The 26,449-nt window shown below is 43.0% G+C and overlaps 1 protein-coding gene and 1 long non-coding RNA gene across 3 annotated transcripts in view; both read left to right on the top strand.

Annotated features, from left to right (window-relative positions):
• The window catches only part of FOXO3 (forkhead box O3), a 110,284-nt gene that overhangs the window by 47,675 nt on the left and 36,160 nt on the right, over nt 1–26,449 (top strand). The window lies entirely within an intron of this gene.
• LOC106724332 lies at nt 1,989–11,763 on the top strand. The gene is made up of 5 exons (XR_001360087.1): nt 1,989–2,461; nt 3,942–3,978; nt 4,076–4,229; nt 10,768–10,885; nt 11,198–11,763. It is a non-coding gene; the product is annotated as an uncharacterized LOC106724332 (long non-coding RNA).

Below are 26,449 nucleotides of genomic sequence, written 5' to 3'. Positions count from 1 at the left end.
TAGATAGAGTGTAAGGTCCTTGAAACAATGTACTGCCATTTCTTTCTTCTAATTCTCATTTCTGTTTTACTTCTACATGTTATAAACCCAATAATAAATTATTGTTATTTTGTTTTAAATACTCATTATCTTTTAAAAAAGATTAAAAATGAGAATAAAAATCTTTAATATTTATTTATATATGGATCATTTCCAGCTCTTCATTCCTTTGTTTAAGTTCAAATGTCCATCTAGTATCATTCTCTTTCTGTTTGATGAACTTTCTTTTAACATTTCTTACACTTGCAGCTCTGATGGTAGTAAATTATTTTAGCTTTTGTTGGTAAAGTCTCTATTTTCACTTTTGAAAGACATTCGTACTAGGTATAGAATTCCTGGATAATATCTTCCCGTATTAAGGATGTTTCTCCATTGTCTTCTGTCCTGCATAGTTTCTGAAAAGCAGTTTATTCTCATTCTCTCTATTCCTTTTAACTAATGTCTTTTTTATCTGACTGCTTTCATTTTTTTTTCTTTATCACTCACTGGTTTTGATGTGGTGTGCCTTTCTGTGGTTTTCTTTATATTTATTCTATTTAGGGTTTGTTAAGTTTTCTTGGGTCTGTGGGATCGTTGTTTTCATCAAAATTTAAAAAAAATTTAGCCATTATTTTTCAATTATTTTTTCTGTGCTCTCCCTCTCTCTTTTTGATTCTAGTTACACATTAGACAACCTAATATTGCCTCCATAATCTGTTTATTTGTTTTTCAGTCTCTGTGCTTTATTTTTGATAATTTTTATTGTATCTTAAAGTTGACTGATTGTCAATGTCTAATCTGCTATTAACCTCATCCAGTGTACTTTTTATTTCAGATATAAATGTTACTGGATTTGCTTTGTATCTATTTCTCTGCTTCCTTTTGTTCTACCTTCTTACTACGTGAAGTATATTTATAATAAATTTTTAACAGCTTTATTGAGACATAATTCACATTGGTATCTATTTACCCATTTAAAGTGTACAAGCCAGTGGTTTTTAGTACATTAATAGAATTGTGCCGCTATCGCCACAGTATAATTTTGGAACATTTTCATCACCCCACAGGGAAACTTTGTACCCATTAGCAGTCACTCCCCATTCTGTCTCACTTATCTGCAGCCCAGGCAACCACTAATCTCTCTTGTCTCTAAAGATTTGGCTATTTAGGACACTTCATATAATGCAGTCATATAGTACAGTATCAGTATAATTTTAGAACGTTTTCATCACCACACAAAGAAACTTTGTACCCATTAGCAGTCACTCCCCATTGTGTCTCATCTCCAGACAGGCAACCATTAATCTCTCTGTCTCTAAAGATTTGGCAATATTTAGGACATTTCATGTAAATGAAATAATATAATATGGGGTCTTTTGTGACTATTTTCTTTCGCTTAGCATAATGTTTCCAAGGTTCATCCAGGTTGTAGCATGTATCAGTGCTTCATTCCTTTTTATTGCTGAATAATATTCCATTACATGGATATACCACATGTTAATCATTCATAAGTTGATGGACATTTGGATTGCTTTTACTTTTAGGCTATTGTGAGTATGACTGGTAGGAATATTTGTGTACAAGTTTTTGTGTGGACATATATTTTCATTTCTTTTGGGGATTCTGCCTATATATCAAAGACATAGTACCTTATATTTTCTAACCTAAGTCCCTGAATAATGTCACTTTGTTATCATGTTGATGAGATATGGTAAGAACTTAACTCTTGTTTATATCAATTAGCCTGTGGTAAAATTGGTTTCATTATATGTCGTTTAGTCACAGACCCTTTTGACGGCAGTAAGCAAGGACTTACTATAGCTAGGAGGAATTGCTGGGTCATATTGTAACTTTGAGTTTAACCATTTGAGGAACTGCCAAATTGTTTTCCAAAGAAGCTACATCAGTTTATTAACTTGTTTAATGCCCTTGTTTGCTAGTCATTTGTCATTTCTGCATCTGTTTCAATGGATTGATTTTTTTTCCTCCTGGTTATGGGTTATTTTTCTTTGCATTCCCGATAATTTTTGCTTGGGTACCAGATACACATTGTTAGGTGCTAGGTTTTGTTGTATTTCTTTAAATAGTGCTGGACTTCGTTCTGGCGTCCAGTCAAGGTACTGGGAGTTAGTTGTGTCATTTTGAAGCTAGCTTTTAGGCTGTGTTAGGGTGGGTCCAAAGCAGCCTTTAGTTTAGGGATGACTTGGCTTTAATACTAAGGTGCTAGCTTTCTGGGGATTTTAATCTGATGCCATGTGTATTACGAATTATTTCCACTTTTGCCTCTGGAAGCATGAACTATTACCAGCCCTGTGTGAACTCTGGGACTTCTTAGACAAACCGTTTTCTGGTGCTTCTCTCCCTGACTTTAGGTAGTCTCCTCTCACACAGATCAGAACTCAACCCAAGGCTCTCGGGGACCTCTGGGCTCCCCTCCTCCCAGGTGTGCTGCCCTGCCAATACTTGGCCCCCCGAATACTGATCTCTGTCTCTTCAAGTCTTGTGACCACCATGCTCTTGAGTTCGCCCTTCTCCGTGCTGTGGGTTGGAAACTGCCTCCTGGCAGTGAGTTCAGGGACTTATAGGGATTGCCTCATTTGTTTCACTCTTCTCAGGAATTACGTCCTGTGCTGCCTTATTGTCCAATATTTGAAAAACAGTAGTTGCTTTATATATTCTGTCCAGTTTTCGATTAGACCTGGAATCCATGATAAATGTGATGTCAGTGCCAAAATCTCTGACTATATTAACTGCTTAAAGCAGAATCCGTTGCGGGGGGTGGGGGTGGAGGGAATTTGTGTAACTGTGGGGCCAAGGCAGAAAGCCTGCCTATAAAGCACAGACATGGTGCCTTTTCTTTCCAACCGAGGATGCCTGTGATTTGAAGAAGAGAGGCCCTGAATTGTCAATATGCTAGCCATTGTTTGAGTAATTGCTCCTTTTAGTCATCCAAATGATATTTATTAAATACCCACTGAGTACTTGGTGCTCTGCTATGCATTACTTCTCCTTATTCCTACTTCTTAGCAGTTGGAGTATGCCAAACCAGTGAAATAAATAATTTTCATGTTCTGGTTACCAGTTGGATTCTTGGGATGTGTCTCCTAAGCTTTGACATTCAGAAACTGGAAGTGGAATATAGTATATTCTCAGCTGCAAAGTTGATCTCATTCCCTTACTGGCCATCTGTTTATTTGTGTCCAAGAATAACAAAAATTTCATAGCCATATCTATATTATTTAATTATTTAAAATAATGAATGGGCTGGACCATGCTTGTCCCACTTTTGAAAAAATTCCTCCCATAGGCTGTGGCTAATACCTCTGATTAGGAATAAAGACCAGACCTACATAAGCATATGTTGTATTACTGTATATGAAGTCATGAGGCTGTGATTAATGATCCTTAAGAATTTTAATGTGGCGTGTCTTACTCCTAAATCTCACTTAAGCTTGGTTGCAAAGCCTGACAAATGAGTCTTTCGTGCATGCCAAGCTAAGACATGTCGCCACCTTCGTGGGGCCTCATTTCCTAAACCTGCCTGGGTTCCTTACAGGTTAAATTACAGGAGCAAGTTTGCTAGGAGTCATAGGGAATTTCCACAGGTCATTCTTAGAGCAGAATAGTTCAGTAGCATTCCTTGCCTTAGAGCCTAGTTCATTTCCTAAACCAGTTCTAACAGTGTCCCCTGTAAGACTTTGACATTAGTTAAATCCTTTCATTATATTTGGGGGGGTGGGGTCAGAAAATCAGGCCATGTTTGCATTCAGGAGCCCAGGAATACACAGTATCATCGACTGATTCCTGACTTAGAGGTCTCACATGGTTTCGTGCTGCCTTTTGGTTTGTTTTTATGTGTGAAACATTTTTCCTTAACACATGGAACAGTACATAATTTTTTGTCTGTGGTTTTCCTCACACAGGAGGGAGGCAGTTTCTTTAGGAGGAAAATATGTGGTGGTAAGTGGCCTCAGTTTATTCCATGTGGGATGTAGACATTTCCCCTGAAAATGGAAGTTACTAGCTCTTTGCAGACAGGCCACTGTTTCTCCCATAGTCCTTTGCAGATGGAAGGGGCTGTGCATGTTTGAAGGCATCATGCTTTCCTGGTGGAATTGGCACCATTTGAATTAAGAAGTCATGTTTCCGAGTCTGAGGATGAGAACACCAAGTTGTTACTTATTTTGGAAAGAACTAAGCATTTGTTTATAGTAAGAATTTTATTTTCCAACAGCTGCTTTTGTTGGCACCTTCTTCCTAAAGATTTCAAGTTGTAGTCTTAGATCTGGGGTGGGAGTAGAGAAGAAAAAATTAATATTGTTAATGTTTTACTTGATAAAAGTTGTTTTATTTGATAGAGGGCCTGCCTGGTATCTTTGTTGCTTGGTGTTTTGTTACTGACACTCGGAAAATGATTCTCTCTTTGTGCCCTTGGCCTCTCAGACTATCCAAAATGTAGGTACTTTTAAAATGTTTGAATGAAGGACATGACCAAAACATTTTAAAATTATTATATCATGTCTTATTAAGATCATGTCTTGCGTATACTCTCATTTCTAAAAAGAGTTTTGTGGACAATTATTATTTCAATTGTTCAAGTTGGATAATTTTGTTGGATGGAGAACCTATGTTCTTATGAAATTGGAGTTTATGAAATAAGATCCGAAAAAAATAGAATGTGTAATTGGGCACATCCTGTACTGCTTTGTGAATCACCAAACCAATGTAATCACCATTAGGCACTTTGGAAACCAGACTTGCATGTCCTTGCTCTGCCTGAAAAGCTAGGAGTCGCCCCTGATGGCAAGTCATCGGGGTGACACCAGGAGCCCCCCCGCTCATGTGAGTGAGCCGGCTGCCTGCTGACTGCTTGTATGAGTCACAAAGGCATCCAGTGCCATCGAGCCAAACCAGGGCTTTCTTTGGTCATTTTAAGGAGTCATGTTGAAAATACAATTGATAAGGTAACATCCAGAAGAAAGAATTAAGTCTATGTGTGGTGCATGATATACCTCAGCTATTGTAGTGAATAATTGTTGGAATAAATCTCTCACTACCTTGGCCAATTTCTCTTCAGTACAAACCCACTTTGGAAGGAGTAAATGGGTCATTGGAATAAACACATTGAAACATTTTGAAAAAGTGAAATCCAAATGTAGGCCCAAATTAGGTGTTTACATCCTCCTGACCTTGTAATGTGTAAAAGCCTTTTATGTGTTCTTAAAATGTTATGCGTGGGGAGGTGTTTGTGGCCGTTTTTCTGGGAAGTGGGTGCATAGATAGCATCAGTGGACTTTCAGAGGAGTCATGGCTCCACAAGATGAAGAAGATTCACTGACCTAGGGATGGGTATGGTGGTAGAAAGCAAACTAAAGTTTTAAACCCAATAGAAAGGGTGATACTTACCCTTGGAAGAAAAAGGAGTATTTATTGGCCTTCACTTGTGCCTGTCTGGAGCACCCCACTCACTGCAACTTCACATCCTTTAAGGGAAGACTGATTCCCCTGCGGGCAGTAGTATTTCGAATAGCTGGGTAGGCTGCTAGGGGACACGGAGCACTTTTTGTCTTGGAGACACTTTTTCTTCCCCTTCGCCAGCCCCAGTCTTTAGCTTTCTGTTGAGAATCTCGGCAGTCCCCCAACTCCCTGAACTCCAGCCCTTTCACACTCCTGCAGTGTTGTCTTCAGCACAGCATTGCACAGTGGTTAAAAATGAGTTTGGATTTGAATCCAAGTCCCATTATCAGCTGTATGACTTTGGGCAAGTCACCTAGTCTCTTTGAAGCTCAGTTTTGTTTTTTTTGTTTTTTCAGCTGTAGAATGGGGATGGTAATACTTATAGGGTTGTTGAAAGGATTAAAGAGGTAATAGTTATAAAGTGCTTTGCATAGAGCTTGGCACATTATAAGCTTCCAGTAAATCTTAGCTGCTGCTATTAGATGGTGAGGGTGTTGATGAATGTGCAATTAACCTTTTCTTTTCCCAGCGTGATTGATTGTCAGCAGCCTGAGGGCAGGAATCATGTTTTATTCTTTTGTGTATCATCTAGACCTCCTAGAATGATATTATTGGTTGCTTTTCTCAGTGTGGGTCCAAGTGTCTGTGAGGCCACCAACAGAATCACTCCACACCACAGGTTTGTGTCTCACCTGCTGCAGTTTTTCTATGAGGGGCACCGAGGTGCTTGTCAAGTGCTTCTAGAGACAGACTTTAGTCAAAAATGCTGGAATTTGGGGCTCATTTCATTGGCCAAGTCCTGTTTGACCTTTCAGTCATGGGTGTTTGGTGAGGTTCGGTCTTTCTAAGATTCTGTAGGTTTTTTACAGGGTCAAGTCTGTATTTGTTGGATAAGACAGACTTGAAGTTGGTTCTGTTCCCTTGTAAATAGGGGGAAAGGCATCTTCAAGTCCTGTGCTGTGAATGGTGCGTCAGCTGTTTCTTCTTGAAGTGTGTTTCCTACTGGCAGCATTCTCCATCCCCCACCCCGACCTCAGCCCTCAGCCCTGCCACCAAGCCTGAGCTCTTGCAGGGTAATCATATCCGTATCTGGCTGTATACCTCTCGGAGCAAAGATTAATTCACACCAAAGAGTTGAGTAGCTTGTGGCAGTCCATGTCTGTCTTCTCCCTCTAAAAATATTGAAATTTATAAAGAGAGTATGCAGAGGTGATATCTTAAGCCAGTGGTTCTCAACATGGATGGGGCTGAGTGCGCACAGGTCACTCCTGGGGAGCGGCTACTGCAGTCTAGTGGGTGGAGGCCAGGGATGCTTCTAAGTCTACTGCACAGAGAACTACCCAGCTCAAATGTCAGTAGTGCCAAGGCTGGTAAACCTCACCTTAAGCCTGAGAGGGATACAAGCCATTTTGTAACTTGTGGGGGAGAAAATTGAGGTCTTTATCTCCCCTAAGTCCGGCCCCTTGTGTGCTTGCCAGGGAGGCAGTGCCTCTGGTAGGGTGTGCTGGATGCAGTTCCCTTGAATTCGGCCTCAGGTCTCATGCAGTCATGCTTCTGTGGTAGTGGGGATGGCTGTGGTCCTAATGCCACTGAGGAATAAGCTGTGTGGAGAGTTGGGAAGAAAGAGGCAGAGGCATTTGGAACTGAGAAATGGTTATAGAGAGCTAGGGAGAGCGGGAGCTTTCTGTCTTGAGATTTGCTTTTGTACATGAGAGTTCACTTGAATCAGCTCGGAGAAGGAAACTGGGTCTTGTCCATATAATTTCCACTTGAGATCAAATCAGAGCAAAGAGCTCCTGCCTGTGGAGAATTACTGAGGATCTGGTTGAGTTCAGATGTTCTTCCCCCACTCATTTTTGGGGATGTTTTTGTTTTTGAGCATCTTTTTTAAAAAAAAATCCTCACCCAAGGAGATAGCTTTCATTGATTTTATAGAGAGAAGAGAGGAGAGAGAAGAGGAGAGGAGAGGAGAGAAGAGAGAGAGAGAGAGAGAGAGAGAGAGAGAGACCGACCTATCAGTTACCTCCCTTGCAACCTAGGTATGTGCCCGACTAGGAATCGAACATGCAACCTTTTAGTGCATGAGACAATGCTACAACCAACTGAGCCACACAGCCAGGACTGTTTTTCAGCACCTCTGCTCCCCTTCCTTTACCTTCCCAGTTTTTTCCCTGGCCTTCCTTCTCCCCACAAGCACAGAGACATTGAGGGACTTCTGCTCCTCTAGGGAAGGAGCCAGTACGCGTGGCAACAGCAGCATTCTTACTGGACTGCTTGTCCCTGTTACTGTGATAATCCTACACGTCCAGTTCCCGCAGATCTCACGGGGACTCGTTTGCCTTACTCACTTACTCGAGCAGGGTTGGCAGCAGCACCAGCAGCAGGCATAGATGGAGTGACTCATTTTGCGTGATGTCTGTGGGCCCAGCCCTGTGTGCTGTGTCCCCCTTTCAGGCATTCTGACAGAAACTTGCTTCTCTTGAGTTCTAGAATCACGTGTAACAGTGACTTTAAAAAGAAAAGAAAAGGCCGTATTCCCTTCCTGAGCTAGTGGAGGCAGCAGGCACTTCCAGGACACGGGAGAGGCCGAAAAGGAGGCCTGAGCCCGGGCAGGTGCTGGGTGCCTCTGCTTTGTGGCTCGGTGCCCTTTCTCATCCTGGACATGTCATAAGACGGAAGCATGCCTCAGAGCCTACCAGGATCTGCTGGTGGTTTCCAGCGTCTGGTTTGGGGAGAAGTCGGTGGTGCTCCCAGGCAGCCCTCAGGAAGGCTCAGGGCAGACACTCCGGGCCTCACCGCTGAGCTTAGACGAGGGCTTCCTTCCAGGATTTCTGGGTCATTGGTGAGTGTGGGTGGGATTGTAGGCTGTTTTGTGGGCGAGGGGAAGATACTTGTGGCAGGTAGGTTTTTGTGAACCCACCTGCACATGTAAATCTCTCCTTAATGTCTCACCTCCTCAGTTTGGGTGGAGAACTTGCCACCTCCAGGTTCCTCCCTGGAGACAGCTAAGGGCTGTCTCAGGTTTGGGCCAAACACTGGCTCAGCCCCATTGTGCATCCCTGGGCCTGGGCCTCAGTTGTGGAAAAGCTTGTTTTTTGCCCCGGGCAGGCCTTGTCAGACTTTTGTTCCTGGGTTGTTGTGTTTTTTTTTTATGTCGTCACATGGTCTCTTTCCGGAAAGACAAAGGAATCTATCCGTCCAAGCCACCTGACTTTGCAGAGAATACAGTTGTAACACAGTTATACCTGTTTGTGCTGTTCATTAAGGAGTAAATAATCTCAACTACGAAAATGAAGTGGGAAGGAAGGAAATTCAGGTCTCAGGCTGTGGGTTCATAAACTGGACTTAAGAAAAGTCTTCCTCCTTTCATGGTGCGAGCTTTCTTAGTGTTTTCTTCGTTAAGAACAGTTTATACAAGTGTTTTCTCCTTTCAGGTAAAAAAATAGAGAACCATCTACAAGTTGTGTTGGTTTGTCCAATGGAATTAGAAGTAATGGAGAAATTTGTATTCCTCAGTGAAAATATGGCAGGTAGGAGTCATGTGTCACCAAGATCCTGAAATCTGGATTGTATGTACACTGTGACAAAAGCATGGTAAGGTAGTGTTGGGGCAACAGGGACAAGGAGATTTTATTCTCCCCATGAACCTGTTGGATATTTTGGGGATGTTCTGAAGGAGGAGTTCTTTCAGGCTTGGAGAACTGTGTATACCCTCCCTAAGGACTAAGAGCTTCTCTTGTGAATGAGCCCCAGGCCTAGAAGCCCATGGGTGATGAAGGTTAGGGTGTATCTTCTTTCCTTACTCTGATGAGGCATTTCTTAGGATAGACTCATAGTAAGAGAATAAAATTTTTAAAAATCTATTTGTTTATTCTGGAACGATACAGCTCTTTGTGCACAAATCCAAGGAAGTACAAGTGAGGATTAGGTTTTATAGTTATATTTCAAAATGAGAAGGGAGCAATAATCAAATTTATCAGACAAGTAGGTTGCGTGGTTAATAAATGGCGGCAGGAATAAAGCCATGGGTCCAGGATGAGGGCACTCTTTAGAAAAGATTATTTGTAGTTATAGGGCACACCTCGTATGTGGGCTTGGAAATAATTAAAATTGTCACTTTGTGTTTTTTGTTGTTGTTAATCCTCACCCAAAGATATTTTTCCCATTGATTTTTAGAGAGAATGAAAGGGAGGAGGGGAGACAGAGATAGAGAAACATCGATGTGAGAGACACTTTGATTGGTTGCCCTGACGGGGGCCAAGGATCGAGCCTGCAACCAAAGTATGTGCCCTTGACCGGAATCAAACATGCCACTCTTCAGTCCGCGGGCTGATGCTCTAACCATTGAGCAAACCAGCTAGGGTGTCGCTTCATTTTTGAAGGGAATGATCAAAATGTAAAAAGTTAAAGTTGGTATTGCATTCGGTGAAACTTTAGATGTGTTTTATATTTCTTAAAATAAGCTTTTTTTCTATGCATAGAAGTGGAGGTCAAAGAAATCACAAGTGCATTCTCAACAGAGTGGAAATGGGTACTGGAGTTTCCCGTATATCTAATTATGCTTGTAGTTACTTGACATTTTACAGACTCAGTGAAAAGTTTACTCACTGAACACATGCCGTGTGCACGGGATTAAACAGTTTATCTGGTAATTGCTATAGTTTAAGCAGGAGTGTTGATAAATCTATATACAGTGAACTAGCTTATATTTGCAGGTATGGCTTGCTTAATAATTGTTATTTAGTTTCCTGGGAAAACTTCAGTTTCTTAACATTTCCATGCTTCTTATTAGTGAGTTTCCTCAATTATTTAATCTTAAAATATGATTGAAGCAATAATTTTGTTAGATTATTATCTGAGAGATCTCCCCTTTTGTATAGTCCTAACAATTAATTTCATCCTCTATGTCTATTGATGTGAACTAGTGAAGATCCTAGTTTGCTAATAGGACCACAGTTAAAGGGGCATTTATGTGGTTGGTATGAGATACTTGTCTTCATTGTATTAATCATTTGCACTAACCAATAAGTTTTAAGTTCTTTTTTTAATTGATTGATTTTAAAGAGAGAAGAAGGGAGAGAGAGAAACATTGATATGTTGTTCCACTTACTTATGCATTCATTGGTTGATTCTTGTATGTGCCCTGACCGAGGATCAAACCCGCAATCATGGTGTATTGGAAGGACGCTCTAACCAACTGAGCAACCCGGCCAGGGCATATTTTAAGTTCTAAATATAGGATGGTAAAATACAGGATATATAAAATGCTGAAAAGATTTATTTCTCTAAAAGTAAAGAAATCCTTCTCTGGGAAGCTGTGGTGAGAAGGATTCTACGCTGTACTGCCTGCGTCAGGTTCTCTGGCAAGACCTTCACAACTTCGGTGTACTGGAGGATAATGCAACTTGGGGTAAGAAGGCTGGAACCCCGCTCCACCTTGCCACCTGCCAGCTGTGAGGTCTTGGATGAGCGAACATCTTTGTCAGCACCCATTTACCTTATCTTTAAAATAGAAATAGTATTGCTGTGTGCTGGGTTGCTTAAATGAGATGATGGGACGCTGAGGTGGTGGGGCCTCCCCTGTCACATGTGCTCAGTATGTGAGGGTTCCTTTCCCTGCCTCCTACCTCCTGGGAAGGGAGGACAGAGCGAATTGACTTAGAATTGTGTCTAAGTTCAGTTGGTGTGTTGCATAACCTTAGTTATCTGCTTTTCCTTTCAGTTCTTCCTTGGTAGACAGCCGGTTAAAAGGGGATGGGGCTAGGGTTGCAGAGAGGAAGCTGCTCAGAGCAGGCTTGGAGGAGAGGAAGTAGCCTGCGTCTATTCAGTGTCAGAGCACACTCAGTATGACCCTGGGCATCCAGTGTCCGTTACACCCAGCGCACTCTTTTAAAATGGCTAACATTTCAGTGTTTTGGCATTGAAAAGTAAGCGTTAGTTATTTGAAAAATTTCACTTATGCGTAACCCCCTTATTTTTCTGTGGTACAGGACAGGTAAGGTATATCAGTTGGCCTGGGTAGAATTTAAATCGGTGTTAACAGTGTAATCTCTGAGGATGCTAGCTTTCTTTCCTGAGGTGTCAGCCCAGGTACTTAACGGCACCTCCTCCTGGAAATTTTCTCGAATATCTGTCACTACTTTCAGGTACATCTCATATTTTAAACCGTGTTCCTAGGTTACTTAATGACTTGAGCACATATAGCAGAGATAGACAGGCAGGCCATTGATTTTTGAGATAAAGAACAACTATATAGCCAGGGAGGGAATGACACAATCAGTTTATAAGTTAGAGTGGTTCAGGGTTCTCTGCTTTCTCAGATTTTGTTGTTCTTAGGAATCATTGATTTCATGGATTTAAAAACAAAAAACAAACAACAACCTTCACCTTTGTGCATATTTCAAAGTGACTGTCCTGTGAGGATAATCTTGCTTTCTTTAATCTGGAATTTTTTGTTCCCCAACTGGCCATTCTAGTATTTTGATTAGGATTTTAGGTGATTTTAAAAATCTGTATATTCTGACAGAACTCACTGTCAGCCAGATATACTTAAAATGAGGGGTATCTCTGAAGGTTTCACAGAGGAAGGGCAAAGACTGTGCATCTCTAGTTCACCCTGTATTTATGGACCCTAACAGAGAGCCTGGTGTATGGTGGGTTCTCCAAACATAGTTGTCCAAAGAATAAATAAATGAGCAGCAGGAACGCCAGGTAGAGAGGGGAACAGGTCTGCCAAAAGGTGTGTTCTATAGACTGTTCTATAGCCTGTGAGAGGCCTTGAACATCAGGCCAGAGGTGTGTTCTATAGACTGTTCTATAGCCTGTGAGAGGCCTTGAACGTCAGGCCAGAGGTGTGTTCTATACACTGTTCTATAGCCTGTGAGAGGCCTTGAACGTCAGGCCAGAGGTGTGTTCTCTACACTGCAGGACAGGGGTGGTTGGTAGATGCCCCTGTGCATGCTGACATGCTGATTGATGGTGGCACTCCTGGGTCTAGCCAGAAGGAGGGCTTTGAGCTTGTGGACATAAGGCAGGGGAATGGAGCAGGATGTGGCAGCCCAGTTGCTTTGAGTTGCTCTCTAGTGTATTGGAAATGGCGAGTAAAGGAATCAGTCTTTGTGTTAGACCATTTTCAGCATGTACCAGTCTGCCTTCACAGATCCCCAAAATGGACACACACAGGCTGGCCAGGGGTCTTTGGGGTTGAGGGGTGGGAGGACCTGGAATGCGTGTCAGGGCAGTGGAGCTGCGAGATGCTCCCAGCAGTCAGGTCCCTCCATGGGTTGCACCAGACTCAGCTATTCACTGACAACTCTGTCGTGGCTGGATCTCGAAACTGATTGCTGAGTGGGGTACGGAAAGTGCTCCCTGTCTTCCTAGAGCTTGCAGCCTTGTTGAAAAAATAACAGCCAAAACAAACAAAACAAAACAGACTAAAACCCCAGGAGTATATTTGCAGTATCGCTCCAGGACTGAGAGCACGGGTGTTGGAGCCTGAGTGCCTAGGTTTAAAGGAGGGGGTAGGTGGGTGGGTGGGAAGAGATTAACCAAAGAACTTATATGCATACATGCATAACCCATGGCCACAGACCATAGTGTGGTGAAGGCTTGGGGTCGGGGGAGGGGACAGGCTAGAAGGAGTCAATGGGGGGAAAAGGGTACATCTTTATTACTTTCAACAATAAAGATAAATTTTTTTAAAAATCCTTGCTCTTTTACTTATCAGCTGCGTGACCTGGGGCCAGTGCTTAATGACAACCTCTCTCGGTTTGGTCATCTGGTGATAGTATCACCTATCTAGTCATAGAGCTGTTGTGAGGATTAAATGAGTCAATATATGCACACCTAAAGTGCTGAGAGTGGAGTTTGGCACCAGTAAGTGCTATAATTACTTGGGAGGTAGAGTCCCTAAGCCTCAGTTTCCTCTTCATAATGAGAACTTCGCAGGATTAAGAAGGTGGTGAGACATGCCTGCAACGCATCCCAGCAGATGCTCAGTATAATAACCATTGTCATTCTTATCACTTGGTCCTGCCCCTTGGTGTAATTCCCTCTGTGAACTCTTCTCCCTCCTCTGGAGCAAGAGCTTGAAGTCTCTGGCTTGTGCATAACTAAGGTAATGCATGAGCTCAGCAGGGGCTTCCTGATGGCTAATCCACAGTAACCCGCTTTCTGGGTCTTTTCCCCCCACATGAGAAGAACTAGCAGGGCGAGGACATTGTGGTGTCCTTTGAGAGGAATGTCACCCCAGGGGTCGGGGAAGTGTGTGTGTGTGTGTGTGTGTGTGTGTGTGTGTGTGTGTGTTTGTTTGTTTGTTTCACCGTGGAGTTGTGTTGCTCGGTGCATGACTTCTCCAGGCTCATGTGCTTCATCCAGGACATGAGTGGGGACAGGTAAGAGGACGGAGGCTCCGTCAGGTTCTCAGCAGGTTCCTTGGTGTTGAAAGAGTTTAAACCCACACTATCAGCCAGTCATAATTAGGAAGAAGTGGGACAGCACCTGGGACAGGGTGGGGAGGACACCTCTTTCCTCCCCCACTAGGCAGTGGCAGGCAAAGGCAAAGGGGAGGAACTATGGGTGGGTAAAAGGTTTTTGCACAGTGAGTGCTGGTGGTCTTCTGATCTCTAGGGGGCCTTTGAACTTCTGGAGCTGGTTTGGAGGCATGGAGGATCCTTTTTGTCTAAGGTTGTGTCATGGTTTTGAGTTTGGGCCTTAGGGACAGACCTGGGTTTCATTCGGGAATTCTTGACTTGCTGGCTGAGAACCTTGAGCAAGTGCTGTTTCTCATAGGTAAAATACCAACTGATTACACTGGGTTTATGCATATTAAGTGCTTAGCATAGTTCGTGGCAAAAAGTATATGAAAACTTACCCACCACTGTTGGTGGTGGTAGCAGCAGTAATCACCAGCAGTAATCAGGTGCCAAGAAGATAGAAGGGGAAGCAGGCGGCTTCTCCAGGGGCAGAGAGAACATTGCCCTCTAGATTGTGAAGGACGCTTCGCGGTAAGACCTTCTCCAGTTCAGTCCTGGAGGAAAGGCAGGAAGGTTGGGGTGAGGGTTGTATGATCTTCCGGTGCCTTCTCTTTAGACCTGAGACCCAGTGGAATCAGGCGGGGGAGGGAAGAGCTTCCAGGAGGGAGAGGTTTTGTAGTTGGTGGTAGTTGTTCAGAGGGAGGTTTTTGTTTATTGCTCTCCTCCCACCGTTTACTGTGCACTTTGTGCTTGGATAGGATGGTGCTGTGAAGTCAAAGGACGGTAATGTTATAAGCACATACTCTAGCTTTTCAGAAGGGATTAGGAAGCAGTAACAGCTTTCGCTGAGTAATATTTTTGCTTCGTGGTGAAACCTCTCTTTCAGCAGTATTGTTCTATAATCTTAACAGTGACTGCTTTTTTTTTTTTTTTTCCTCCTGACAGGAGACATTAAATAAGTGAAGCATCTGCTCTTTATGTGCTTTTCTCAGGCTTTTTTATGAATAAAGTAGCACTTGTCTTTAAGCACCTTTGATAGGAATTTAGATAACAAACCATGAAAAGAGATCATTCTCATCCCTAAGTCCCTGTGGCCTTGACAGTGAACCCATGATAGAAGGGCTAGACGCCCAGACCACGGGGTTGATTTAGAGACATTTTCCTGGTTATATAAATTCTGTACTTCTGGCCCTGAAATAGGAAGAGCCCACCTTAAGCTTTGGGGGTCTCCTTACTACTTCTAAGTCATTCTTGAAGACTTAAAAAAATTTTTTTAACATGACCAATTTTTAAATATTATATTGGTTTAAACTTTTGGCTCTTTCTGAGAGAAGATTGCTTCCTCTGGTTTGGTCATAGATGACAGATGGCTACAGGGAAACCTTCTTCTAGGTAGAGAGGAGAGGGGAGGAAGGGGAGGGTATAGAAATTGGGATGGGGGGGTGGGGTACAAGTAGGAGTGGGAATCATTGTCATACAAAGAGTGAGAAAGGAATGAAGAGGAGGGAATAGAGGGAAGAGCAGGTTTGAAGACAAAGGGAGAAAGAGGGCAGAAGGGTGAAAATAGGGAACAAGGAACAACCTAGAGAAGATAGAGTGTTAGGCAGGGATGGCCAGAGATGAGGCTGAGACAAAAAGGTGGAAGTGGATGAATGGGGAGTGTGGGGAGGGTGCATTCGATCTGGGGGAGACAAGTGCCCGAGGGATGCCTCTGTGGCTGTGAGACTTTCAAGGGAATTAGAACATTTTGGGTGTCCAGGGTGACATCTGGAACCTGGTTGAGCTGGGGAGCACTTGGGCATTTGTGTGTCTAATGGGATCACCCGAACTTTCTCGCTTCGGAGTGAGGAGGGAACAGTAGAAGGCAGCTTCGCCTGTCCTTGTATGTTAATTTTTCATTGTCTAGTGACTAAGGGCTATCTTTGTTGGCTCACCTGGTTCTACCTTTCCACCTCCTTTCTTGAAGAGCGCTTCTCTGTAACTAACTCAGTGACTCGTTTCACTTTAAGAAGAAGGAAATGCTCTGTTAGACTTTCTCAAACTCTGCACACCTTTCTTCCTTTTTCTCCCCCATTGCCACCAAGGATCATTGTCTTCCTGCTCAAGGATCCCCTGCAAAAAGGCTGTGTTTGTTAGTTAATTGATTAGAATGCATAAAATAATCGTGAACTTCAGAATCATCCTTTATTCCTTTTCTTGGGTAGAGGTTTGTTGGGTTTTTAAAGCATATATAAGTGCCCAAACCCATTTATTTTAGACATTTTAATAGCAGTCTTTCTAAAATACATTAAAGTGTACTGCTTTCTTAAACTAAATCTGTGAGACTCAGTTTATCATCATGGATATCAATATTTTTTGTCCTCTTCTGGTTTTGAGAAGACAGAAGACTGAGGTAGTTAAGACTGTGGAGATATATACAGGGCTGGGCAAAAGTAAGTTTACAGTTGTTAGCATGGAAAATAATACAGTAATTAATAAATAATCATGCAAGAATAAACTCTGTTTTATGTACACACGGCTGTAAACCTACTTTTGCCCCACCCTGTATTCTGTGCAGGGCGCCTGGGTGTAGTGGTGAGCAAGACCGACTCCTCCCTGCACTGTTGATGCAGACCTGAATGGTGATGCAGACCTCACTTACACATCCGTTCGGTCAGTTACACCTCTGCTCTGCAGACACCAAGTTCCTCCATCCATATGCAGTTTTGGGTTTGATTTTTGGGGCGGGGGAGGGGGGAGAGAAAGAGGGTCAAGAGAAGGGCACACAGTGATTTAACCGAAAATAGGATAGTATGTTGGTCTAGGATTTTTCTACTCTCTAAATGATTATTTTGTCATCTTTAAAAAATACACGTTTTTTCTTGGAGAAGACATTAAATATATTTTCTTGTGGTTTTCTCGGGCTTTTTTAATGAATAAAGTAGCACTTGTCTTCAAGCATCTTTAGATAATAAACGCGTGGGAAGTGTGGTGCTATGCCTACAGTGAGTACCTCCTGACACCCCTCACCCTGCCTGAGTTTCGTCCACTTGGTTCCTGTCAGCATTTCTCTTTCAGAGTTGCTTCCAGGGGCCCAGTCCTTTCTAGCATAGGAAACGTGCCAGTGGCTGCTGAAGACACAGTGCCTACGGTTGGACACTGCTTATGGGATTACTATTTATTCCTAGTTATTGCTGTCCTTCCTGGTACAGGAAACGTGTCAGTGGGCTGCTGAAGAGACTGTGTCTAAGGATGGATACTGCTTACAGCATTACTATTTATTACTCATCTGATAGTATGTAAAAAGTTTTGTCCTTAAGCTGATGTGGCTCAGTGGTTGAGTGTCAGCCCATGAACTAGGAGCTCTCGGTTCAATTCCTGGTCAGAGAACATGCCCTGATTGTGTGCGGGAGGCAGCCAGTAAATTATTTCTCTCTCTCTCTCTCTCTCTCTCTCTCTCTCATATCTCTCTTCTCTGAAATCAATAAAAATATATTTTAATAAAAGTTTTGACCTTATAAAAAATATTTGGTAGAGATGATCAGAAAAGAAAGCTGATTTTGTTTGCCAAACAAAGCACATGTCTCATTTCGAGGTGTTTTCAGGAGCAGACCCTCCCCAGGTACTGACTGCTGGGCCTCTCCCACCATTGTCAAAGGGCTGGCTTTTGCACACTGTGTCCTCCCATTTTCTCTTTCATCAGTATCTTAAGTGTGAGAATCTATGAACATTTTGTAATTCAAACTACCTCATTGATAAGTATGAGAATGTGGTCAGAGAGGGTTGAAAATATTTGCTTAGCTTATGCATAAAATTACTGTTTGAGCCCCTTAAAACTTAAGAAAAAAAGGCTAACAGAAGAATAGAGTATATATTTTAACAGTTATCAAGATTTTGCCTCATTTACTTTATCTATACTTTTGATTTTTTTTTTCTTTAGAACTTTAGCAATTCCTAGGCATGTTATTTCACCTCTACACACTTCCGAGTGCCCCTTGCAAAGCTGTAGACATTCTTACATAACCACCGCCCCATTATGACAGCTGTATCACCACAGTGTGTTGGTATCATCTAACGCCCAGTTTATAGTAAAAAAAAATAATAATAAATTTCTAATTGTGTAAAAAAAAAAGTATGTTCTTTTGAAACAGTTGTTTTGTTAAAATCAGAATCTGAACATGTGGTCCACACATGGATTTTGGATGTTATGTCTTTTAATCAAGAGCAGTCCCTAGCTCCCCTCCTCCGTTCTTTTTTTCATGCTGTTGACTTGTTGCAGAAACTGGGATCCGTTTCCGCAGATCGTCCCACATTCTGGATATATCTGTTTTCTTGTGGTGTCGTTATCTTGTTCCTTTATCGCCTAAATTTCCCAAACTGGGAATCAGCTCAAGAGGCGTGATCAGATTTAGGTTCAGCCTTTTTAGTTTCGCAGGGCCGTGTACTTCACATTGCTTCACACCAGGGGAAGCCTTCTTTCTTTAATTAAACTTTTTATTATCGAGCACTGAGTTTGGATAAGACACAATACTAGGCACTCTGGGGACTACAGAGGCGAACCTAGCGTGGTCCCAGCTGCCTTCCATTTCTTTTGGTCAGCAGACTGTGGCCAGCAGTGAGACGGAGGATAAGGAACGTAAAGCCAGGGACCAGGAAGTCAAGAGTTAGCCAGTCAGTAAATACCTGGTATCAAGAGACATCACCCAGGAAGCCTTTGAAATGTTAGCACTCTAAAAAAGTTAGTAAGAAATATCATACTTCCTCCTATGCAGCAGCAACTATGCTTTTCCTCAGCCAGTCCATATCATTCTTTCTGGAGCAACTCTTCTGTCTCCACTGACCCCCAGTGCATTATATTATCCGAGGTAGGGTATATTGCTTTCCGTGCCTTTTTTATTCCACCTGGGTCAGGGTAGGACCTGCAGACATTCCTGTAACTTCCCATATCTAGTCACTGAGGCACACAAAAGGCAAGTGAAGTTCATGGTAAAAGAGAACGCTCACACCATGTCTGAACTGGTGATTCACTGGTGCCAGGGGCTCTGCTTCTCCATCTTCTCCTGCCTGACCCGTGTAAGGTTAGGGCACGGAACAGTGCAGTGTAAAGACTTCAGCTGTCTGGTGTACACCCGAGTATTTCTTTTCCCTCTTTTGGAGGCATGTTATTGGAGAGGTTTACACTTTATCAAGAATAAAGTTGAAACTTTAAAATTGTGTGTGTGGCTTTTATAAAGCTATTTCAAAAACCTATGAAATAATGTTACCATATTACAGTGATTTTTTTTTAACATAAATGTCTCTTCTCTACCCAATCTCCACCCCTTGCAAATTTTATTTTCCCACAAGAAAATAAAATTTTAGCTAGAGGATGTCCTCTTACGTTGAGGCTTCATAATTCAAGAACGTAAGCAAAAGTGGAAATTCCTCTGTATATTCAAAACAAAAGGCTCTCTGAGGAATATCTTGTTCACTGCTGCCTTTCAGCATCTAGTACAGTGCTGGTTACTCTGCTCAGTTTTGAATAAATAAAATGAGATGTTGGGGCAGTCGTATTCACTCCCATTAAGGAATTGCAAGTAAACAATATGGTCATAAGTGAGAAATCCACCTTGGATGAGGATCAGGCACTAGGGGGTGAGGCTGGGGAGTGGGGGGTGGCAAATAGAAGAGAAGGATTTATCTTACCTGCTGATGGTTTTCAAGTTGTATGTTTATAAAGTCCATAGCATTTAAGATATACAGTCCAAGCTTTGCACAATGGCAGTATCGTGGCCAATGAGGTTTATCCGAGGTGCGATTATTGCTAATTTGATAGATATATATATAATTTTATATAAAATTTAAAAAGCTGCTGAGTAATTCTGGATTTTGTTCTTAAAAGAAAAATGGCATTTCTTCCTTCAAAGCCAAGTTCTATTATAAACGACCGAAAGTTGTTTTGGACCAAGCTTTGATGCATTTACTGCATGAAGGTCAAATGCTTAGGTCATTACAATTCTGTGCCCCCCTTTGTGCGTGCAATACAGTGAGCTCTTTATACTATGACACCACCCTCTCAAGATAAAGGAAGGTCACGTGTGTGTGGCATTAAGAGCATGATCTACTCTTTTCTGGTTCCCTGTTAGAAGTGGCTATTGAGGGTCAAGTTGAGGGGGGAGAAGCTGGAGTAATAAATGAATGGCTTTTGTCTACCTATGTACTATTTGTTACTTTTCTTACACAATTTGAATGTGACCTCTTAAAAGGAAAAGCTGAATGTCATAGAGCTAAGAACCAGCTGCGCGGAGCAGTTCACATACAGCCTTCAGTCTGGCTCCATTACTCGGACTTTATCACATACTTGCTAGTAGAGTTTTGATTGCCTCCAAACATTCATCAAGTATATGACTTCTTTGCATTCCCCCGGGAACTGGTCCTTTTGCTAAGGAGGCAGTGCGGCTTGTTGTATGTGGGCCCTGGAGCTAGTCCACTGGTGTTCAATATGTAGATATTAGAAGACTGGTCCTGAGGCCGGATGATGAGTATATGGGGATTTATAATAACACTCGACTTTTGCATATGTTGGAAACTCCATATGGAAGTTTTTTGTTTTGTTTTTTTAAATGAGCAAAAAATGCAATTTGCTTCACTGTAGACAGTTTGGTGCCATTTATATAGTTTTAAAACATTCAAAGATTATTACATATTGTGTGTGTGTGTATGTATGTCTATATATATATATATATATATGGATATATATCCTTATGTAGTAAAAATTTTATAGAAGTAATAAATACTAACTTTAAGGTAGTGGTTACCTATGAGGAGGGTGAGAGAGAAATGGAATGAGAAGGGGATACACAGGGTATTTCACCTGTATCTGTAGCATTTTATTTCTTTCAAAAAAAAGTTATTTGAAGCAAATATGGCAGGATATTAAGATTTGTTAAAATCAAGCAGTGGGTGTTATATTGTGTATAATTTAGTTTTTGTTTGCTTAAAATATATCACAATAGAGCAAGAAGTGTTCTTATACATGTCAGGAGCCGAGCTGCAGAAGGCGAGAGGGGGCCTTCCCTTCCTGTTAGAGATGTGCGTCCTGTCATTCACATGGCGGTGGGGGTGGGTGGGGGCTGGAAACCAGTGGCTGGCCACTCGCACAGCTGCATGATGGGAGGGAAGCCCTGGTGGTCAGGAGAGATGGAAGTAAGGAGGTCAGATTAAGGCAGTTGGCTATGGCACTGTTCTCTGGAACATGCTGACCTATTGCCTCATTAGAAAGTTTGGGCTAAGTCCTGGGGGATGAATCAGTTACAATGACTTGAGTGTTTGCAGGCAACAAGAAAAAGAGAGATTTTGAAAAAGCATCGCTTTTGTGTATAATTTAATAACTGGTTCCCTTGGTAAGACTTCTCAGAAAAAAAGAAAGCTATTGCTCCTCCTGATTGGTTGTCTGTGGTAATCTTGTCAGCCTTGGGAGGCAAGCCCTCAGTTTGGGGAGTGAGAAGACCCATTGTTCTGAGGCCTGGGCTCATGGCCTGCTTCCAAAATGTGACGAGCACCTCCCTGCCTCCCCTCCTGTGTCTGGGGAGGAAGACTCCGAGAGGGCAGTGGTCCGAGTGCCCCAGGTTCTGTTCTGTGTGTGACGTGGTGTATTTACAGATAGTGGAGCTAGTGAGCACGTTCAGTGTGCACATGTGAATGTTAACTTGACCTCTTGGGGAATACAGACGTAAGATGTTCACTTCTTTGAAAATTTTATTCACTGAACCTCTCATCAGATCACTGTTTCCCAGGCTCCAGAGACCTCATTTAACAGAGGGAAAGGATAAACCCAACGTGCCTTACAGGCTCAATACAGAGCAAACCCTGTGTGGAGCCCACATGGAGCTGGGGGTGGGGAATGCATGGGGTTGGAGACCAAGCATGGCAGAGGCCCTGCTTTTAGCACTTGTGTGCTGGTGTCCTCAAGTTTGAGGAAGGAGGAGCCTGGAAGCCCAGCCTTCAACACCATGCTTCCCAGGAAATGGCCTCCTCCTTTCATGGAGATGGAGGCTTCTAGAGTGTGTGTATTCAGAAGTTTGTGAGGAAGAGGTTTGGAGTGAACTCACTACTCAAAGAGACCCCCCTTTGGCTTGTGCCAGGTGAGAAATCACAGGAAGCTAAGACCGCCCAAGCAGGCAGCCCAGCCCGAGCACTGTTCTTGGGGAGGACTGACGTCTATTCCAGGCTTCAGTGACTCCCTGGGAGGGTTGGAGAGGCTACAGGAGGACCAGGGCCGTGGCAGCTCTGCAGCTTCCTCCCAGGCTGTCCCACTGAACTGCCCTGTCGCAGCTGTTCTGACTGAGCAGCCCTGGGGATGGATGGGAGATCTCAGGCACGCAGGAATGAAGTGGGAGGTTCAGACCTCTGGGTGCCGGGCGAGGTCCTGCTACAGTGCGTTGCCCTTCTGGTTTACAGCGTTATGTCTTCCTGTAATAAAAGTTTTTTTCCCCAAAGCTGGCAAAAAATAAAATAAATTGAGGTATTAAAAGAACACATGTAACTGAGGAGTTATTTTTCTGTCACCTATTTTTGTCTCTCCTAATTGTTTGGCTAGTTTAGCACCACTTGAAAAAATTACGTTTAAGTAGGATGAGTTCCCCGTGAGTGTGTCCATTAGTAGCTTCTCGTGGTGCTGCTGGGTCCAGTGACACAGTAGAAGGCCAAGTTAGAACGCCAGAAACCGGCCCGGCAATGAGGCTTTGTCCTGCAGTCCTGCTTCACTTGTACCTTGTGACGGATTTTAAAATGTCCACACCCAGCCCTGGGTTCTCCAGAATAGTGGGAGCAAAGCTAGTCAAGAACAGAATGGTGTAATTAGCCTCTGAGTGTTTGCCTGGGTGTATAAAAGTAATATTAGCTGGGTTAAGTCCATATGGGGTTTACTGTGCATATCAAGACCCCTGAGTAAAGAAATAGTTCATTTTTCTGGAGTTGTGGTTCTCTAAGACTGTATTTTCACCAAGAATTTGCTTAGCATTGCTTTCCCCTGAAATCTCTGCACGTGGGAGTCGGAGTATGTCCTTTCCTCTGGTCCTGGTTTTTCTGTCTCCTCGTCAGTAGATTCTTGGTGTCTGTATAGTCTGAGACTCCCCCCTGACCGAAAACGACAACCGCGCTCTCAGCCACCAGCCCGCTTTGCGCGCGCACCTCCGCACCTGAGTTTTTTCCACACTGCGCCTCCTCTGAGCCTCGGTGTGCTGTTATTTTTCCTTCTAGTTGAAGAGTCTCTCCTCAGCCAGCCTTCCTGTGGTTCTGGGTGATGTCCGTTCCGTCTTTTAGTTGTATTTTTGAAGTGGTTGTTTGCGGCAGCAGTCTCCGGTGTTTACCTATGCCGCCATCTTGGTCTCTCTCAGGTTGAATGATTATGACGTCTGAGTTTCCTGATGTATTTCTAAAGGTAGCCATTTATCAAAAAGAACATCCTGAAATCCTCCTGCGTGTTAATAAAAATTTAATTTGTTAAGCAAATATACATCCAATGTCAAGTCAGTAAAACAGGACAATAAATTGTTTTCAAATTTGTAAAACAAATAGGAGGGGGAAAATGAAAACAAAATGTATCCAACTGTCAACAATGGCTAAGTTAGGGTGGTTGGAATGAGTAACTTTTTACCCTGTTTTTCACATTTCAGTAATGTCATTTTATGCATGCTTATATTTACTCCCCGCCCTCGTCCCACCCCCACACACATATCCATATGGCATTGTTAGGTGTGTGGGAGGGCTGTGGTGGACAGTGGTAGTTTCCACAGACAGTCCAGAGAGACCCAGAGATCCTCAGAGGGGCTGCAAGTCCCTGAGGGAGGGTTGGGGTTGTAGATTTCATTTGGGAAAAGGATTGTACTGCTGAAGATAAGATTTGAAAACCCCTGGTGCAGAAAAAGGAGTAGACCTCAGTGTCAGAGCCAGGACCCCTGACATGGGCCTGCCCAGCACTTAACGAGGAGTGTGACTTTGTGCAGCTCTTCAGTACTCTGAACATTGGTGTTCTGCCTCTGAAATGATGCACTAGGGCTGTGGTCGGCAAACTGCGGCTCTTTGGCCCCTTGAGTGTGGCTCTTCCTAAGCCTTAGGGGTACCCTAATTAAGTTAATAACAATGTACCTACCTATATAGTTTAAGTTTAAAAAATTTGTCTCTCAAAAGAAATTTCAATCGTTGTACTGTTGATATTTGGCTCTGTTGACTAATGAGTTTGCCGACCACTGCACTAGGGCGAGGTGATGTTTGAAGGCTCCTTACGGCTCTGACATTTTAGAATTCTGTTCAGGTGGTGTCAGAAAATAAGTAACTCCAGGTAAAGAGGCTGTAATTTCCAGCCTGTCCCGCTGCCCTGACCTGCAGGACAGCAAACCGCTTCGCACCCCCATGGTGTGGGGTTTGGGTTTTTCAGTGTGTATTCTAACAGGAGCCACTCAGTGATTACGTTGCTGCTTTTACAGATGACTGTCGCTACTTTCGATGAAAGGTCCAGGTTCTTTAGAAAAAGTGGATGGTAATTTCTCGCATCCTAAAGTTACTCCAGTCGACAGTAGGAAAAGGGCCAAAATTGGCCCCTTGTCCCGGCTAACAGGTCCAGGGCGTTGGCTTCCTTAACCCTGCCCCACTGCTGTGTCAGCGCTGTCTAGATGGCCTCAGATGGTGTGCGGAGGAGGCTGTGCTGGCATCCCGGTCTGCGACAGGAGACCTTTTATGTTCATGGACAGAGAGGAAAGGTAACCTCAGATCTGTTCTTTCTCGCTGGAGACGCCTGGAGCCCTGGCTGGCTCCAGTTTGGGCCTCTGACCCGAAGATAAAGTGTCCTCTTTCAGACACACCTCTCCTGGCAGATGAGACTCAGCAGATCCTGCTTCTTTCATATGCAGAGCTTTTTTTTTTTTTTGATCTTTATAAGAGTTTATTTGAGCCAAATTAACAACATATGCCAGGGAGCGAGATTTCAAATGCTCCAGAGAACGACAGTTTTGCAGCCTTATCTATCTATCTATCTATCTATCTATCTATCTATCTATCTATCTATTTATTTAAAGCTTAGTCTCTTCACCAGGACCCCTCTGGGGAAGGAAATAAGAACTCTGCGACACCATTCAAGCATTAGCTTTTTTACTTTTTCAAAAACATTTTATCTCAAATTACATAAAGTATATGGTGTAAATGAAAAGCTTAGTTTGTACATCACACGTGCGTTGGACTTAAATAAGAGAAAGGCAGATGAGACCGTCTTATTTCTTTTTTCTTTTATTTTATTGATTTTTTACAGAGAGGAAGGGAGAGGGATAGAGAGTTAGAAACATCGATGAGAGAGAAACATCAATCAGCTGCCTCCTATCAAAACCAGGCAATCTCTAGAAATATATGCTAAGCAACATTTTCCTTCTGGGAAAATTAATGGATGACATAAAATAAATTCTTTTTTTTAAATTTTTTTTTATTGCTTAAAGTATTACAAAGGGTATTACATATGTGTCCTTTTTTTCCCCGCCCTTGACAATCCCCTGGCCTCCCCTACCCCCCAGTGTCTTATGTCCATTGGTTATGCTTATATGCATGCATACAAGTCCTTCGGTTGATCTCTTACCCCCTTCCCTCCTGCCCCCCAACCCTCCCCAGCCTTCCCGCTGCAGTTTGACAATCTGTTTGAGGCAGCTCTGCCTCTGTATCTATTATTGTTCAAAAGTTTATAATGGTCTCTATTGTTGCACACTGCTCTCAGAAAGCTTTCCCTGGGACAGAAAACCCGGCGTAAGTGTGGGTGCAGCGACCCCAGGTGACAGCAATGTCAGGGCCCTTCAGAGAGGAGCAAATGGAGCTGGACCTCCTTCAGGCACCTTTGGGTTTGCTTTCAGGTTGAGCTTAACACTTCCTCCCTCCTGCCCCGCAATCCTTCCCCCCACACAAAAAATCCAGCTACTGAAACTACTGTAATTCCATATATATATATATATGTATTAATTTCAGAGTGGAAGGGAGAGAGAGATAGAAACATCAATAATGAGAGAGAATCATTGATCAGCCGCCTCCTGCACCCCCTCCAACAGAGGATTGAGCCTGCAGCCCGGGCATGTGCCCTGACTGGGAATCGAACCGTGGTCTCCTGATTCATAGGCCGATGCTCAACCACTGAGCCATACCGGCCGCACTGTACCTTCCTTTTATATTTAACTTGAATAAATGAAGAATGGACTAACTCTCCCTGAAAAGTACATATCAATTCTAAGAGGACAGAACTTAGATGATCAATATATTGTGGTCTCAGTCCTTAGCATAAATATTTGTGGAACACCACACTGCATGCATCAAATCACCATTCACTCTGAGTTGCAGAAAGAGTAAAAAACTTACTCCCTGGTCTCGGAGTTTACAGTCTGCTTGGAATGGCAACATCAAACAGAAAAGCATCCAACGATGAGATTAGTTCAAAACGGCAAAGCACCGAGTATAAGACAGCCCTGTTTTTCAACTTGGGGTACCTGCCTTTGGCTGCAGAGGAGTATAGC

Source organism: Myotis brandtii, unplaced genomic scaffold (genome assembly GCF_000412655.1).
Source record: "Myotis brandtii unplaced genomic scaffold, ASM41265v1 scaffold8, whole genome shotgun sequence".
Taxonomy (NCBI): Eukaryota; Metazoa; Chordata; class Mammalia; order Chiroptera; family Vespertilionidae; genus Myotis; species Myotis brandtii.
This window is presented reverse-complemented; position numbering and strand designations above follow the sequence as displayed.